The sequence below is a fragment of the Oncorhynchus nerka genome, linkage group LG2 (genome assembly GCF_034236695.1).
Source record: "Oncorhynchus nerka isolate Pitt River linkage group LG2, Oner_Uvic_2.0, whole genome shotgun sequence".
Taxonomy (NCBI): Eukaryota; Metazoa; Chordata; class Actinopteri; order Salmoniformes; family Salmonidae; genus Oncorhynchus; species Oncorhynchus nerka.
In genome coordinates, this window is record NC_088397.1 from 47,104,070 (window position 1) to 47,122,246 (window position 18,177).

An 18,177-nucleotide genomic window follows, 5' to 3' on the forward strand; every position below is an offset into this window, starting at 1 on the left:
GGTTGATTTATCTAATGTTTGGTGTGTTTTCTATCATTTCATATAAGCCCCATTCCTGCTCTGCAGGTGTCAGAATATGGGCTCTACTCCCACGTGGGTTTAGCTCCGTAATTGGAGGATTACTTGGGTTTAGTGTTCTCCGAGTTCCTCTGAGATCGCAACAGGAACCAGACCAAGGTGGCGCCCCAGGGGCCACAGGAAGTCAATGCAGAGCAGAACAGCAGAAACACAACTGAATGTAGGGGCTCCTTAATCCCACTGATGGTACTCTTGACTTCGTAGTTTTCTGCCATTTGGATTTTTTTCCTCTTAGTTTAAACCAGCGATATCAAAGGCATTCCACGGAGGGCCGAGTGTCTTCAGGTTTTGGTTTTTCCTTTTAAACAGAAATTGAATCACGAGCACTGAGAATGGCCAAAAATGACACGTGTCCATTGGAATAAACAAAATTGGAAACAATATTGCTGCATCATTATTTTTGCACAGTATGATCAAATTTGTGACTAGATGTCATTTTCCAAGTATTTCCCTGTTTAAAAAAATAAATAAAGGCCATTTACATTGTTATTCATATGGTGCAAACCCCATGGTAATGTACAGACTCGGATATAGTAAATGACTCCCCACTCGGGAAAACCCATTGTTTTGTGATTTCAGTTCCCATTGACTCAACTTTACTGTCTGCCATCCAACCTGCTCCTTTTCTCTTAAGTTGCTCCAACAAGGAGTGGTTAATGCAGTTTCTAACCAGAGGCATTGACAGTGAGGAGCCTGTAAGTCTGGAGACAGATATGCAGGGAGGCAGCACAACTCCCTAAACCCTGCTCTGTGGCTTGGCAGGGAAGCAAGGGTGAGTGCATAGTCACAAACACAACAAAACAACCCCACCAATAGTGAAAAGGCGATTGGACTTGAAAATCACACGACTTGCTGTCTGACATTTTGTTTTTGGAGTAATTTACATACTTTAAATTGCAACTCTTATCCCTCCTGTATTTTGTTCATGGTGACGTAGCCAAGTGTTTGATTATGTCAGAGCTGATGGCAGAGCAGCATCCTCATCGGTCCTGTGTGGTCGGATAGAAGTGGAGGTGGTAAGGTGTGATTGGTTATGCCACGCTGGATCAACAGACACTCCATCATGGGTAACCCACCATGGTAGGCATTGTCAGGAGGCTGACAGCTGCAGAGTGATCCTTGAGTTGCCCCACCATAGGCTGGTCATAAATCACTGTCCTCTGGCTTGCCATGGTGCTCTCATCTCCCTGTGGACAAAGAGAACCACCCTGTCATGTTCTGCTTTGTGAAAAGGCTCATACTCCTACTGTTGGGACTTTTTCTGAAAGACTGAACACCAAGTGCTGTTCAACACTGTAGAATCAAACCAGTCAACTTTTCATACATAACAAACTAGTCTATAAATATCAAGTCCTATTTTTTGGGGGGAGCTGACTATTTGGTTCCTGACTCTTAAAGAGCTGTGGAAAAACTCAAAAAGAAACTGCAGAGACACTCGTCTGTCTGGTATATCTAGTTCTAATAGCGAGATTTGTGCCATGTCAAGTATAGCTCTTTGTAGCAGGACAGAGGGAAACGCATCAAATGTTTCCGTTTCCCTTCTCATGTTGAAAATTTACACTAAGCTTTTACACTGACTTAAAAAGTAATGTTCTGATTTTCAGTCCTGGTGGTGTAAGTTAATAAAGTACATCAAATCACAATTTATTTTAAGTAAAAATATTAGTGTGCCCCTTCATCAAAGTATGCATGCACACCACTATGTAGCATGTGTCTGTATCCTTAGTGTAAATGAACAAATGTTCCTGCTTATCCTCTCACGAAAGCTCCACTGACTCAACACATTTTGTATTTAAAAACATTACAAAACATTCATTACAGATTTCACAACCCATTACGTGTGTGCACTCAGGCCCCGACTCTACTACCACGTATCTGCAACACAAAATCCATGTGTACTTGTGTTTATAGTGCGTATGTTATCGTGTGCCTATGTTTGTTGCTTCACAGTCCCTGCTGTTCCCTAAGGTGTGTTTTTCTATACATCTTATTAAATCTAATTTTACTGCTTGCATGATTTACTTGATGTGGAATAGAGTTCCATGTAGTCATGGCTCTGTTGTTTTGTGTGCCTCTCATAGTCTGTTTTTGACTTGGACTGTGAACAGACCTATGGTTGCATGTCTTGTGGGGAATGCATGGGTTTCTGAGCTGTGTGCCAGTAGTTCAAACAGACAGCTCTGTGCATTCAGCCAGTCCAAGTGCAACAAAACTAGGGCCTATAGGACTTGCCTTGTTGGTAGTGCTGTTAAGAAGGTAGAGCAGTGCTTTATTTTGGACAGACTTCTCCCCATCTTAGCTACTACTGCATCAATATGTTTTGACCATGACAGTTTACAATCCAAGGTTACTCCAAGCAGTTTAGTCACCTCAATGGCTTTACTCAAAGCCAGTGGCATGTCGTTAGTAAAGATTGAAACAAGAACAGGGCTTAGACTTCTGCCCTGGGGAATTCCTGATTCAACCTGGACTATGTACGAGAGACTTCCATTAAACACCCTCTGTTCTTTTATCCACAATATAGCAGGGGGTGTAAAGCCATAACACATGTTTTTCCAGCAGCATTCTATGATTGCTAATGTCAAAAGCCACACTGAAGTCTAACAAAACAGCCCCCATAATATTTGTATCAACAATTTCTCTCAGCCAATTATCAGTCATTTGTGTAAGTCCTGTGCTTGTTGCATGTCAAATCAAATTTATTTATATAGCCCTTCATACATCAGCTGATATCTAAAAGTGCTGTACAGAAACCCAGCCTAAACCCCCAAACAGCAAGCAATGCAGATGTTGAAAAACTCCCTAGAAAGGCTCAAACCTAGGAAGAAACCTAGAGGAACCAGGCTATGACGGGTGGCCAGTCCTCTTCTGGCTGTGCCGGGTGGAAATTATAACAGAACATGGCCAAGATGTTCAAATGTTAATAAATGACCTGCATGGTCAAATAATAGGTCTGGGACAGGTAACACGTCAGGTGAACAGGTCAGGATTCCATAGCCGCAGGCAGAACAGTTGAAACTGGAGCAGCAGCATGGCCAGGTGGACTGGGGATAGTAAGGAGTCATGCCAGGTAGTCCTGAGGCATGGTCCTAGGGTTCAGGTCCTCCGAGAGAGAGAAAGAAAGAGAGCATACTTAAATTCACACAGAACACCCTATAAGACAGGAGAAGTACTCCAGACATAACAAACTGACCCTAGCCCCCGACACAAACTACTGCAGCATAAATACTGGAGGCTGAGACAGGAGGGGTCAGGAGACTGTGGCCCCATCTGATGATACCCCCGGACAGGGCCCAACAGGAAGGATATAACCCCACCCACTTCGCCAAAGCACAGCCCCCACACCACTAGAGGGATATCTTCAACCACCAATTTACCATCCTGAGACAAACCTGAGTTTAGCCCACAAAGATCTTCGCCACGGCACAAGCCAAGGGGGGGGGGGGCGCCAACCCAGACAGGAAGATCACATCAGTGACTCAACCCACTCAAGTGATACACCCCTCCTAGGGACGGCATGAAAGAGCACCAGTAAGCCAGTGACTCAGCCCCTGTAATAGGGTTAGAGGCAGAGAATCCCAGTGGAAAGAGGGGAACCGGCCAGGCAGAGACCGCAAGGGCGGTTCGTTGCTCCAGAGCCTTTCCGTTCACCTTCACACTACTGGGCCAGACTACACTCGATCATATGACCCACTGAAGAGATGAGTCTCCAGTAAGACTTAAAGGTTGAGACCGAGTTTGCGTCTCTCACATTGGTAGGCAGACCATTCCATAAAAATGGAGCTCTGTAGGAGAAAGCCCTGCCTCCAACTGTTTGCTTAGAAATTCTAGGGACAATTAGGAGGCCTGTGTCTTGTGACCGTAGCATATGTGTAGGTATGTACGGCATGACCAAATCAGAGAGCTGGGTAGGTGCAAACCCATGTAACGCTCTGTAGGTTAGCAGTAAAACCTTAATCAGCTCTGGTCTTGACAGGAAGCCAGTGTAGGGAGGCTAGCACTGGAGTAATATGATCACATTTTTTGGTTCTCGTCAGGATTCTAGCAGCCATATTTAGCACTAACTGAAGTTTATTTAGTGCTTTATCCAGGTAGCCGGAAAGTAGAGCATTGCAGTAGTCTAACCTAGAAGTAACAAAAGCATGGATGAATTATTCTGCATTATTTTTGGACAGAAAGTTTCAGATTTTTGCAATGTTATGTAGATGGAAAAAAGCTGTCCTTCCATATAAGCATGCTGAAAGTATGTTGTTTACTGTAAAATATTGTATCTGGTTTGACAGTTTTTTCCTAAAAGTTTACTACGGGTTGGTAACAGGCTGATTGGTTGGCTATTTGAGCTAGTAAAGGGGGCTTTACTATTCACAGGTAGCGGAATTACTTCCCTTCAAGCCTGAGGGCACACTTTTTATTTTTTTACCCCCAATTTCATGGTAACCAATTGTTAGTAGTTACTGTCTTGTTTCATCGCTACAACTCCCACAAGGACTCGGGAGAGGCGAAGTTCGAGAGTCATGCGTCCTCCGAAACATAACCAAGCCGCACTGCTTCTTAACACAGCGCGCATCCAACCCGGAAGCCAGCCGCACCAATGTGTCAGAGGAAACACCGTACACCTAGTGACCTGGTCGGCGTTCACTGTGCCCGGCACGCCACAGGAGTCGCTAGTGCGCGATAAGTCAAGGATATCCCTGCCAGACTAACCCGGACGACGCTAGGCCAATTGTGCGCTGCCCCATGGGCCTGCCGGTCACGGCCGGCTGCGACAGAGCCTGGGCTCAGACCCAGAGTCTCTGGTGGCACAGCTAGCACTGCAATGCAGTGCCTTAAACCACTGTGCCACCCAGGGGGCATGAGGGCACACTTTCTTAGTAGGCTTAAATTGAATATATGGCAAATAGCAGTGGCAATATTGTCTGCTATTATCCTCCAGTAATTTTCCATCCAAGTTGGCAGACCCCGGTGGCTTGTCATTGTTGATAGGCAACAATAGTGTAGTGTCAGCATTTGTTGCTGGCATGTCATGCCTAAATTTGCTAATCTTGCCAATGACAAAAATCATTAAAGTAGTTGGCAATATCAGTGGGTTTTGTGATGAATGAGCCATCTGTTTCAATGAATGATGGAGCTGAGTTTGCCTTTTTGCCCAAAGCATTTTACTATTGTTCGTTGTTGTTTTTTTAAAATTTGGTTTAGTCACATGATTTCTCAATTTGCAGTATGTTTGCCAATCGGTTGTAGAGCCAGACTTATTTTCCATTCCTTTTGCCTCATCCCTCTCGACCATACAATTCCTCATCAATCCACTGTGATTTAAGCTTTCACAGTCATTTTCTTAATGGGTGCATGCTTATTAGTGACTGGAATAAGCAATTTCATAAATGTGTCAAGTGCAGCGTCTGGTTGCTCTTCATCACACACCACGGACCAACAAATATTCTTTACACCAACAATATAGGAAGTGTTACAAAACCTCTTGTAGAGCAGCTTCCCACCAGAATGGGCTTTATGTGAGGCAGATTAACCTGTAGCCATACTTCAACAGTATTTAACATTGGATCCTCTCTTAGCGTTACAGGAATGTGGTTCTGAATATAAATGGCCACACCTCCACCTTTGGCATTTCTGTCTTTTCTGTGATCTTATAACTATGTATTGCTACCACTGTATTCTCTAACTGAGTCAGAGATAGTCAGATATGAATGTAATCTGTTACTAGCAATTTAGGTTACTTACATTGTGTCTAATGACGCCCCTGGGATAATGTACATTTTTCTGAAGCATTATAACCCAGCTAAGGACACTGGGACTAAACACCTCCCTCTGCAACTGGATCCTAGACTTACTGACTTACCACCCCAGGTGGTAAGGGTAGGTATTGCTGATCCTCAATACGGGGGCCCTCAGGGGTGCGTGCTCAGTCCCCTCCTGTACTCCCTGTTCACTCATGACTGCACAGCCAGGCACAACTTCAACACCATTAAGTTTGCTGATGACACAGCAGTGGTAGGCCTGATCACTGACAACGATGACACAGCCTATAGGGAGGAGGTCAGAGACCTGACCGTGTGGTGCAAGGACAACAACCTCTCCCTCAAAGTGATGTACAAAGGAGATGATTGTGGACTACAAGAAAAGGAGGACCGAGCACGGCCCCTTTCTCATCAACGGGGCTGTAGTGGAGCAGGTTGAGAGCTTCAAGTTCCTTGGCGTCCACATCACCAACAAACTAACATGGTCCAAGCACACCAAGACAGTCGTGAAGAGGACACCACAAAACCTATTCCCCCTCGGGAGACTGAAAAGATTTGGCATGGGTCCTCAGATCCTCAAAAAGTTTTACATCTGCACCATCGAGAGCCTCCTGATGGGTTCCATCACTGTCTGGTATGGCAACTGCTCGGCCTCCGAACACAAGGCACTACAGAGGGTAGTACATCACTGGGGCCAAGCTTCTTGCCATCCAGGACCTCTATACCAGACGGTGTCAGAGGAAGGACTTAACTTCTTACGACTGAAATCCCGCTAACGGGATCGTTATGACAGCCAGTGACAGTGCAGGGCGCCAAATTCAAACAACAGAAATCTCCTAATTAAAATTCCTCAAACATACAAGTATTTTACACCATTTTAAAGATAAACTTGTTGTAAATCCAGCCACCGTGTCCGATTTCAAAGTCTACGACGAAAGCACACCAAACGATTATGTTAGGTCAACACCTAGTCACAGAAAAACACAGCCATTTTTTTTTTCATCAGAATGCACTCCCAGGAATCCCAGATCCACATTAAATGTTTGATTTGTTCGATAATGTCCATCATTTATGTCCAAATAGCTACTTTTGTTAGTGCGTTTGGTAAACAAATCCAAAGTCACGAAGCGTGTTCACTAGTTGCAGACGAAATGTCAAAAAGTTCCGTTACTGTCCTTAGAAACATGTCAAACGATATATGGAATCAATCTTTAGGATGTTTTTAACATAAAACTTAAATAATATTCCAACCTATTCCAACCATCTTCAGAAAAGCAAAGGAGCGCGAGCTACCTCTCATGCGCGTGACCGCTGGCAGAACTCTTAATCTTCTCTCATTCTCTCCCCCTTCACAGTAGAATCCTCAAACAAGTTTCTAAAGACGGTTGACATCTAGTGGAAGCATTAGAAAGTGTAACAACCAACGCTGTCTGTTCAATAGGGGCGACAGGGTAGCCTAGTGGTTAGAGCGTTGGACTAGTAACCGAAAGGTTGCAAGTTCAAATCCCGAGCTGACAAGGTACAAATCTGTTCTTCTGCCCCTGAACAGGCAGTTAACCCACTGTTCCAAGGCCGTCATTGAAAATAAGAATTTGTTCTTAACTTGCTTAGTTAAATAAAGGGGGGGAGGCTGAGTTGAAAATCGACCAATTTCCCACTTCCTGTTTGGATTTCTTCTCAGGTTTTTGCCTGCCATATTTTTTAAATATATATTTTTAACTTTATATCACATTACTGCTCTAGAGGAGATCTGCATGGAGGGTACCAGCAACAGTGTGTGAAAACCTTGTGAAGATTTACAGAAAATGTTTGACCTCTGTCATTGCCAACAAAGGGTATATAACAAAGTATTGAGATAAACTTTTGTAATTGACCAAATACTTATTTTCCACCATAATTTGCAAATAAATTCATTAAAAATCCTACAATGTGATTTTCTGGATTTTTTTTCTAATTTTGTCTGTCAAAATTACACGCCTCATCTTTTTAAGTGGGAGAACTTGCACAATTGGTGGATGACTAAATACTTTTTTGCCCCACTGTATGTATGACTCCTTCTAGGGGGGCATTAGATTGTGACACCTTAGTTTATGAGCTATTATTTAATTTACAGATTGAAAAAGTATTATACCAAGGAAATAGTTATCTGGAGCTGTGGCTTGCAATGACAAGTCATAATTGTTTGCAATTTGATATGACAGTTTCTTTTTATCGACCTGTTTGTCTAAGGGGTTTGTGTTATGCAGATATCTCTCAATTAAACCCAGTCAGAATCTATTAATTTACTATCTGGCATCAGATGGCATCTTTGAAAAGGGGTATCATATGGTTTCCTTTGTGTTTCATGGTCTGATTTCCAGTCCTCTTCTCCCCTCTATCACAAGCCCCCGGTGTGACAGATGTCATCATTACTGACCCGACGGCCAACGCCGGAGTGTCAGTCGATTTGAATATGAAATGACTTGATGAGGGACCAAACATAGAGGTGGTGGGGTCCAAGGGTGGCGAGTCACCATTTTGTAATCCATTCACGTGCTGCGGGAGCTTTCAGGCACCAGGGGTGGCAGGGATGTAGCTCAGGGGGCCCAATTATCCCAGTCGGACAGCTGATGGGCGGAGAGGGAGCAGGACCCTCCGATATTCAGATTTTCTGTCCGTCTGTACAGCAGAGAGAGGCGGGAAGAGGCTCTTTTAATCACCATGTAATCAGCTTTTGAAACGGCAGCAGTCCCAGATAGGTAACCATGCACCACATTATGTGCAAAACAAATTAAAATGTCCACGAAAAGCATAAATGATATGAGCATTCCATGTTTTTATTCATGTGACAAACAGTTGTGACTCCTTGTGGATAATGCTGGGTGTAATGAGAGTGTGTTTTTTTTTTTAGTAGGCCTGAAGTCACTGCAAATGTGGTCTTCATTTAGCCGTTTTCTGCTTGTCACTTCAGTACTCCCAAATCATTATTGAAATATTCCTGTATAGATTAGTTTGCCTCAAACAGCCACGGATAAATTCTACTTTTAATGTCCACTTTCAGAGTTTCAGATTTCCTCTGATGCAAGCGAAAATCAATTTATACAGTATTCCGGATGACATGCTGGATTTACTTCTGAAATTCAAGTATGTAACGAAACCACAAATGTCCATCTATTTTGTTTTATGACAGATGGTAACATGTACGCCTCATGTAGACGATTCCCCTTAAATAGTAGCATGTGTTTTTTTTTGTCATCTGCCCGTACAAACAGAGTGCTGAATGTCTAGCAACCGGACAAAGAGAAAAGCCTGACCATGCTTGTCTCTACATGATCTCCCTGGTGTTTTTCCTTTCAAGTGTAAGTAAAAACAAAAATTGAGTCTACCATTGATCTTATCCACATGACGTCCTCTTAAAAAATGTCCTGGTTGTCAGAAAGGGACTGGGCTTCAAAGGGCAGCTTTGATTCCGGAGACAGTGCCAGTGGCTGGTATAGCAGGACTGGTTCCGTTGTCTGGACTGTCACTGAGAACATTATAAATGATGGGAACGCTTGGAGATGGTGATGTCATGGGTCTTCGCCTCAGCTCAGACATGAGAAAAGACAGGAGTGACAGCCTTGAACAAATACGGAAAACAGGAGGTCGGAACCGTTTCCTTTGCTGATTGAGCTCCCCAGCGCACACTCAAATAGTTGACGAAGAGAGAACTTTCAAGAAAGAAATGGAGAGATTTAACTCTGAACAGTTATTTTGAAGCAAGCAGCTCGGATCATCACTTTGCCGTCGAGCCACCACTCCGTTCTCTGTACGTCGGGGTTGTAGAACAAGGAGAGGTGAAGTGTGGTTCTGGGATGTGTTGGCCTTGCCCTCTTCTGGCTGTGTTTTCTTAGCGTCACAGCGGTGTGTGTCTGACACTGGGAGGAGGTTACGAGTGACACTTCACTGACCTCGTTCACACTCATTTCACAACACCTCTCTAAACATGCTGCACAAAACAGCTCCTCCAAGCTACATATCAGTGATTTACGAAGCGTACCCTGAACCTATGCTTCATTCCGGATCCTTTCATATACTGCATCCCGTCGCCAGCAAGTTTATATTTTTGTCATCGATCAAATGAATGTCAGCTGTCATGAAGCTGAACGTTTTTTTAACGCTCTATAAATCAGCATCTTCCGAACAATGACATATTAGCCCATGCTTCCATTGCAGGAGCTGAGAGCAGGTTTCACCAAGGCCAGGAACTCTGGGATAGCTACTGCATTTAGACTACCTAGGCTAGGCTACTGTACAGCCACTACTTATCGCATGGTGTTATTTACCAGCTCCCCTCCATCAAGGGAGGGGGAAGCATGACAACAACAAAAGTGCCTCTATGGCAACTGTGAAGAGAGACCGCAGCAATTATGGTTTGATGGGATGAATGCAACAGGTTTGTTGTGTGCGTGTGTGACAGGGTGTTTCTGTGTTGTGTTGGCATACCTGTTAGCTTGAGGTAATAAGATAATTACCCGGGTATGTTTAATTTTCCACCCTCTCTCTCTCGACTGATACTGAGATATGACCAGGTCATGTGTTTTAATAGATTCCACCGCAGTCATGGGGTGTAAACAGTCAAAGACCTGCCTGGCATTTTAATCATTTAGCAGACACGCTTATCCAGAGCAATTAGGATTAAGTCCCTTGCTTAAGGGTACATGGACAGATTTTTTTTTTTTTTTACCTCGTCTCGGGGGTTTGAACCAATTGACCTTTCTGTTACTGGCTCAACGTGCTTAACCGCTAGGCTACCTGACCACTTTCAGCTCTCTCTTATTCTATCTGTCCCAGTTTATCCTTAGTTACTCTGTCAGTCTTCCTCCCACCCATTCTTCCACTCTTTTTATTTATTTTGAGAAAATAGAATGCACTGGTATCATTTATCATCCCACAGCCCTCATTTCTCTCTCACCTTTTCTCATCGTATGGGCAAATTCCATTGAGTGTTTTGTAATTCTTTGTGAGCGTATGCCCTTATTGAGCACAGTGCACAGACTCCCCCATTAGATCAGGAAATACCCAACTCCTACCGTGAGCACTCCATCCATCCCCAGTCTGTAAGGTGGTGCCCATCTCCCTTTGAAGCTAGTTGATTCTAAACGTGTCTTGCGTTCCTAGCTCCTAATTTATTGGGTGTAATACTTATATTCTGGATTTTCCATGGCATTATGCTGTGATGGACATTTATAGAACACACAAAAATATTTTCCTGAATTACCTGATGAAATGATGTGTTTGTCTAAGAATCTGTAGAAGATTAAAAAAGACGGGGATTCAATATCAATCTGTGGTCATTACCAGGCCTGTTCAATGTGTCAGATGTAGGATCTACCCTGGAAGATAAAAGCTGAATGCGTCCATGAAGACAGAGAAGACTATCTCAGCAGCATCTAAATCGTCCTGAGGTTCAGGCCTCTGGTTAACCTGACTTGACTCCTCCTAATATACTGTCATCTCCCACCACAGGAGATTTATGTCAGCCCTCTCTCGGCCCCTGGGGCAGCAGCAGGTAGACGAAGAGGGGGGGAGAGAGACTCATCCTCCACCCCATGTTCTGGCAGGCCCAGAGGCAGATCCTTCTCTGTAGTATCTGGTGTTTCCTGGTTTTGTCCCGCTGCCAGGTTTCTGGGTAGAAACATCTGCACCTTGGAAGAGGAGAGGATAAGGGGGCACAGAGGGCAATGTCGAAGGAATGTTATACAGCCTGTTATACTCTCTCGCTCTCTCTACACTCATGCTCTTTGTTTGAGACACAACATGGTCAAAAGTATGTGGACACCTGCTCATTGAATATTCCAAAATCATGAGCATTAATATGGAGTTGATCCCCCTCTTTTCTGCTATAACAGCCTCCACTCTTCTGGGAAGACTTTCCACTAGATGTTGGAACATTGCTGCGGGGACTTGCGTCCATTCAGCCACTAGCATTAATGAGGTTGGGCCCTGATGTTGGGCAATCAGGCCTGGCTCGCAGTCGGAGTTACAATCCATCCCAAAGGTGTTCAATGGGGTTGAGGTTAGGGCTCTGTGCAGGTCAGTCAAGTTCTTACACACAGATCTCGACTAACCATTTCTGTATTAACCTCACTTTGTGCACGGGGGCATTTTCATGCTGGAACAGGAAAGGGCCTCCCCCAAACTGTTGCACAAAGTTGCATGTAGTGTATCTGTGGTCTTTGGAACCATACACATAATTTTCTCATTGCCCGAGAAGCACTTATAGCTATTGGTGTTGAGTGGAATCCATGTTTAGTGTCTGGTGTGTTAGAAAGTTTGGGAGGTCAAACCCGGGAGGGTAGATCTTGACGAAGCGTTTTCTACAGTACAGTAACAGCTGGTAAACAGCTCCCCGTTTTATAAACCTGTGATGATAGAATAATGGCTGTGCCCTTGGCCAGTCTCCTGCTGCTCACAGGACGGTACCTGTGTAGCGGGCCCTCTAAATGTGCACTGAATCAGGTAGTTGTTGAAAGGTGCTTACAACACGAGCTCTTTCTCCCAGTCCTGCTCTGCTCTCGGGTTCCTAGGCCTCTCCTCCGTGCCTCTCACGCCACACATGGTTGGTTTCATCATCAGCCGTTTACAGTACATGTTTTGCGCAGCAGATAAACCTATCATCACACAGCATTGTGAAACAGATGATGTTTCTTTTTTCTTTTTTTTCTTTTACTGTATTTTTCCCTCTCCTACCCTCGTTCCATTAAAGAGAACTGATGATCTGTTAGTTGACCTATTAGGGAGAACGCCAGTCCCCTTACCTCATGCTTTGTGAAACGCTTGTGCAGCGGTGGTAGTGTTGTATTATGTTTTATTTTAGGCCAAGACCCTGAAAGAGTCTTTGATTCTGACACTATGCTGGCAACGAATAATCATCCTGCAGTCACACATTTAGTTGGTCTAGCCACTGTGATCGCTTCTGTGAATTATTAGAAAGACCAATTGTAAATTTAGTTCATTTACCTGTGCCCCTCAATTCAACTGTGGTAGGCGATCTATTTTCTGTGGCCAAGTTCAATATGGTGGGTCCTGAAAAAGAAAGGGCAGTGTGTTTCTATAGGTTTTGTCATGAATCATATTGATATTGCCGGTAATCTTTCCAATTAACACAGTGTGATGTGTTGTATTTGCTGAGTGTGCAAATCTGTCATGGAACCAAGCAGGGGCACTGGATTCGGTAAAACCGAGTGTGCAAAGAGTGTCGGAACATTCCATTTTTCTTCCTCCTGTGTCTGTAAGGTCTATTTGAAGCTATATCAGGCCTAGTTTTGTCCTGTCAGTTGTCCCTAACTACACATAATTACAGCGTTTTCTCTGAGTGTGAAAATAAGCACATAAAAAGCTATGAATTCATTGTCATGGAGAAGTAACAGCGTACACAGCCAGCCTCATTTTGTGGGAGTGGCATTTAAATGTGACTCATCTAATACATAAAACTAACCACAATTAGGTCAGCGTTTCATGCAACTTTCATTATATTTATGGGCCATTCCATAAATGTAAGAGAATTTAAAAACAACATTATTTTCTGTTGGTCATCTTCTTTGGTTAAGAAATATCCATACTTTCTGCCTTGTACTGTAGCACTGCACGGATTGTTTCCATCACAGATATAGTCAAAGGTTTCCAGTCTTGAAAACAAAGGCCTGAATCAGCCAGCAGGATTAACCTCACGTTTGGGAGACTTTGACAAGAAATATATGACCAGCATAGACTTTTTCCACATTATGTTATGTTACAGCCTTGTTCGAAAATTGATTATATTGTTTTTTTCCCCTCATCAATCTACACCCAATACCCCATAATGACAAAGCAAAAACAGGTTTTTAGAAGTGTTTGCAAATATATACAAAAAATGAAATGATATTTTATTTACATAAGTATTCAGACCCTTTGCTCATTACTTTGTTGAAGCACCTTTGGCAGCGATTACAGCCTTGAGTCTTCTTGGGTATGACGCTACAAGCTTTTCACACCTGTATTTGGGGAGTTTCTCCTATTCTTCTCTGTAGATCCTCTCAAGCTCTGTCAGGTTGGATGGGGAGTGTCACTGCACAGCTATTTTCAGGTCTCCAGAGATTGGGTTCAAGTTCGGGCTCTGGCTGGGCCACTCAAGGACATTCAAAGACTTGTCTCGAAGCCACTCCTGCGTTGTCTTGGCTGTGTGCTTAGGGTTGTTGTCCTATTGGAAGGTGAACTTTTGCCCCACTCTGAGGTCCTGAAAGCTCTGGAGCAGGTTTTCATCGGAGATCTCTGTGCTTTGCTTCATTCATCTTTCCCTCGATCCTGACTAGTCTCCCAGTCCCTGCCACTGAAAAACATCCCCACAGCATAATGCTGCCACCACCATGCTTCACCATAGGGATGGTGCCATGTTTCCTCCAGATGTGACGCTTGGCATTTAGGCCAGAGAGTACTATCTTGGTTTCATCAGACCAGAATATTTTTTTCTCATAGTCTGAGAGTCCTTTAGGTGCCTTTTGTGTACTTTTACTGATGAGTGGCTTCTGTCTGGCCACTCTACCATAAAGGCCTGATTTGTTGGAGTGCTACAGAGATGGTTGTCCTTTTGGAAGGTTTTCCCATCTCCACAGAGGAACTCTGGAACTCTATCCGAGTAACCATCGGGTTCTTGGCCACCTCCCTGACCAAGGCTCTTCTCCCCCGTTTGGCCAGGCGGCCATCTCTAGGAAGAATCCTGTCTCAGAGCTCTACGGACAATTCCTTCAACCTCATGTCTTGGTTTTTGCTCTGACATGCACTGTCAACTGTGGGTGGGACCTCACAGTGCACCGGAGAAACAGTGCGCAGAGCCGGCGCAGGACTCACCGGGCTGTGGAGGCGCACTACAGGTCTGGAGGGTAGAGCTGGCACAAAAGTGCAGGGCTGGGGAGGCGCACAGGAGGCCTGGTGCGTGGGGCTAGCACAGTCTTCAGCAGACAGCTAGCACGCACCTCAGGACGAGTATGGAGAGCTGACTCAGGTGACATTAAACTGAGGACACGCTCCGTAGGGCGAATGTCGTGCCTCATGCGCCAACACAACAGCTCTCTCCTAACTCTCTCCTCCAATCTCCCCATCAACTCCTTAACTGTCTCTGCTTCACTCCCCTCCAAGTTTACCTTCTTCTCTCTGACTGGCTCTGGTTCCAACGCATCCCGCGTGCCTCCCCCCTGCCTCTCCTGGCCACGCTGCTTGGTCCTTTGGTGGTGGGTAGTTCTGTCACGAACGTCGTCAGGGAGATGACCGGACCAAGGTGCAGCATAGTGAGTGTACATTTTCCTTTATTTATATAAATGTCGCCAACAAAACAAGAAACAAAGAAATGACCGTGAAGCTTACTAGGGCCATAGTGCCACTAACAAAGATAACTACCCACAAAATACAAAGGAAAAAAAGCTGCCTAAGTATGATTCCCAATCAGAGACAACGGTAGACAACTGTCCCTGATTGAGAACCATAAATTAAAAAAATAGAATGCCCACCCTAGTCACATCCTGGCCTACCCAAAATAGAGAATAAAAGCCTCTCTATGGCCAGGGCGTGACAATGGGAGCGGACCATCAGGAAGTCCAGGACCAGTTGCAGAGGGAGGTGTTTAGTCCCAGAGTCCTCAGCTTAGTGATGAGCTTTGTGGGCACTATGGTGTTGAACGCTGAGCTGTAGTCAATGAACAGCATTCTCACATAGATGTTCCTTTTGTCCAGGTGAGAAAGGGCAGTGTGGAGTGCGATTGAGATTGAGATTGCATCATCTGTGGATCTGTTGGGGCGGAATGCGATTTGGAGTGTGCATACTATGGTGAGAACAGCTCAAATAAGCAAAGAGAAACGACAGCCCATCTTTACTGTACGAACTTTGAAAGTTTCTTGAAGTGCAGTCGCAAAAACCATCAAGTGCTATGATGAAACTGGCTCTCATGAGGACCGCCACAGGAAAGGAAGACCCAGAGTTACCTCTGCTGCAGATGATAGGTTCATTATTTGCAGCCCAAATAAATGCTTCACCGAGTTCAAGTATACAGACACATCTTAACATCAACTCTTCAGAGGCAACTGCGTGAATCAGGCCTTCGTGGTCGAATACTGCAAAGAAACCATTACAAAAGGACACCAATAAGAAGAAGATACTTGCTTGGGCCAAGAAACACGATCAATGGACATTAGACCGATGGAAATCTGTCGTTTGGTCTGATAAGTCCAAATTTAAGATTTTGGGTTCCAACCGCCGTGTCTTTGTGAGAAGCAGAGTAGGTGAACGGATGATCTCAGCATGTGGTTCCCACATGAAGCATGGAGGAGGAGGTGTGATGGTGTGGGGGTGCTTTGCTGGTGACACTGTCAATGATTTATTTAGAAATCAAGGCATTCTTAACCAGTATGGCTACCACAGCATTCTGCATCGATACGCCATCCCATCTGGTTTGTGCTTAGTCCCACCATCATTTGTATTTCAAAGGACAATGACCCAACACACCTCCAGGCTGTGTCAGGTCTATTTGACCAAGAAGGAAAGTGATGGAGTGCTGCATCAGATGACCTGGCCTCCACAATCATCCAACCTCAACCCAATTGAGATGGTTTGGGATGAGTTGGACCGCAGAGTGAAGGAAAAACAGCCAACAAGTGCTCAGCATATGTGGGAACTCCTTCTGTTGGAAAATCATTCCAGGTGAAGCTGGTTGAGAGAATGCCAAGAGTGCAAAGCTGTCATCAAGGCAAAGAGTTGCTAAAATAAATATATTTTGATTTGTTTAAAACCTTTTGGGTTACTACATGATTCCATGTGTTATTTCATAGTTTTGATATCTTCTCTATTATTCTACAATGTAGAAAATAGTTTTAAAAAATAAAGAAAAAACTTTGAATGAGTAGGTTTGTCCAAACCTTTGACTGGTACTGTATATTATGGGAGGCCTAAATGTGTCAAACAAACCATATCTCAAATCAGTTGTCTCTGTAGTCTCTCTCCCTCCCAGGGATGCCATCCATGTTTACAGCCTGTAAACAACTGTTAAATTATCAGTCAAAACAGACCGTTGGATTATCAGAGTCTGGGGGGGTTGTGTCTTCAACAGTGGAAGTTATCTTAGGTCTGATTTGAGAAATATTAAGCAAATCTTCCTCTGTTGAACAAAGACATAATTATTATTGAGATATTCACTTTTCTCTTCTTTAATGATGAACATTCAACATTGAATATAGGAAATCTGTTGTCGACTTCCCTTTCACCTTTCATTAGTCTTTTCCTCTGACGTATTACAGCAATGTTTCACGTGGATTGATTTACACAGATGAAAATGGATGCCGACAGGCGGAAACATGCACATGTTGCCATCTTATTGTCTTTTACACTACAATTCCCATCCACTCTCCTTGATTACTCAGTAACTGTCATGAGAGATTGCATTGTTTTTTCTTTTCTTTTTCTACCCATGATAATCTATGTAATGGGGTTGGAAAACCAGGGCAGATTAAAAAAAAAAATTGGTGTGTGTTGGTTGTGGAAGATATAATATCTTCCACAACCAGAGATGTATGTTGGCCGTTGGGATCCAGACAGTGGGGTCTCTGTGTCTTGTTTGTGTCATTTGTCTTCAGTTGAAGGGCTAGAGGCCCCACGGGTGACACATGGAGTTCATAAATCACTCATGGGTTGTCTTCTCAGAGACCTAAACACAGATGGGGAAACTAGCAGAAAGACAGCGATTGAAGAAGTTTACACAAGGCAACACAGGGCTTCAAATTGTGCCAGCTCAGCTCGTAAGTTTGAGTGATTTGAGACAGTTTACAATTGTAACGTTGTAAAGACAGCAATGCCGCACTCATATCACTGACTAATCCTTAACCAGAGATGGACTCATCTCTCTGGGGGTAGAGTGCTGGTGACAGCCCTTCATCAAAAGAACAGTTACTCCTTGAGTGCTGGGTGGGTGTGAGAAGGGAAGAGGCAGAATACATGTGTGTTCCTGTGTCTTTAAAAAAAAATATATATATATATATTTGACCTTTATTTAACTAGGCAAGTCAGTTAAGAACAAATTCTTATTTTCAATGACGGCCGAGAAACAGTGTTCAGGGGCAGAACGACAAATTTGAACTTGTCAGCTCTGGGATTCGATCTTGCAACCTTTCGGTTACTAGTCCAACGCTCTAACCACCGGGCTACCTGCCACCCCATCTATGTGTTCTGGCTACCTGCCACCCCATCTATGTGTTCTGGCTACCTGCCACCCCATCTATGTGTTCTGGCTACCTGCCACCCCATTTATGTGTTCTGGCTACCTGCCACCCCATCTATGTGTTCTGGCTACCTGCCACCACATCTA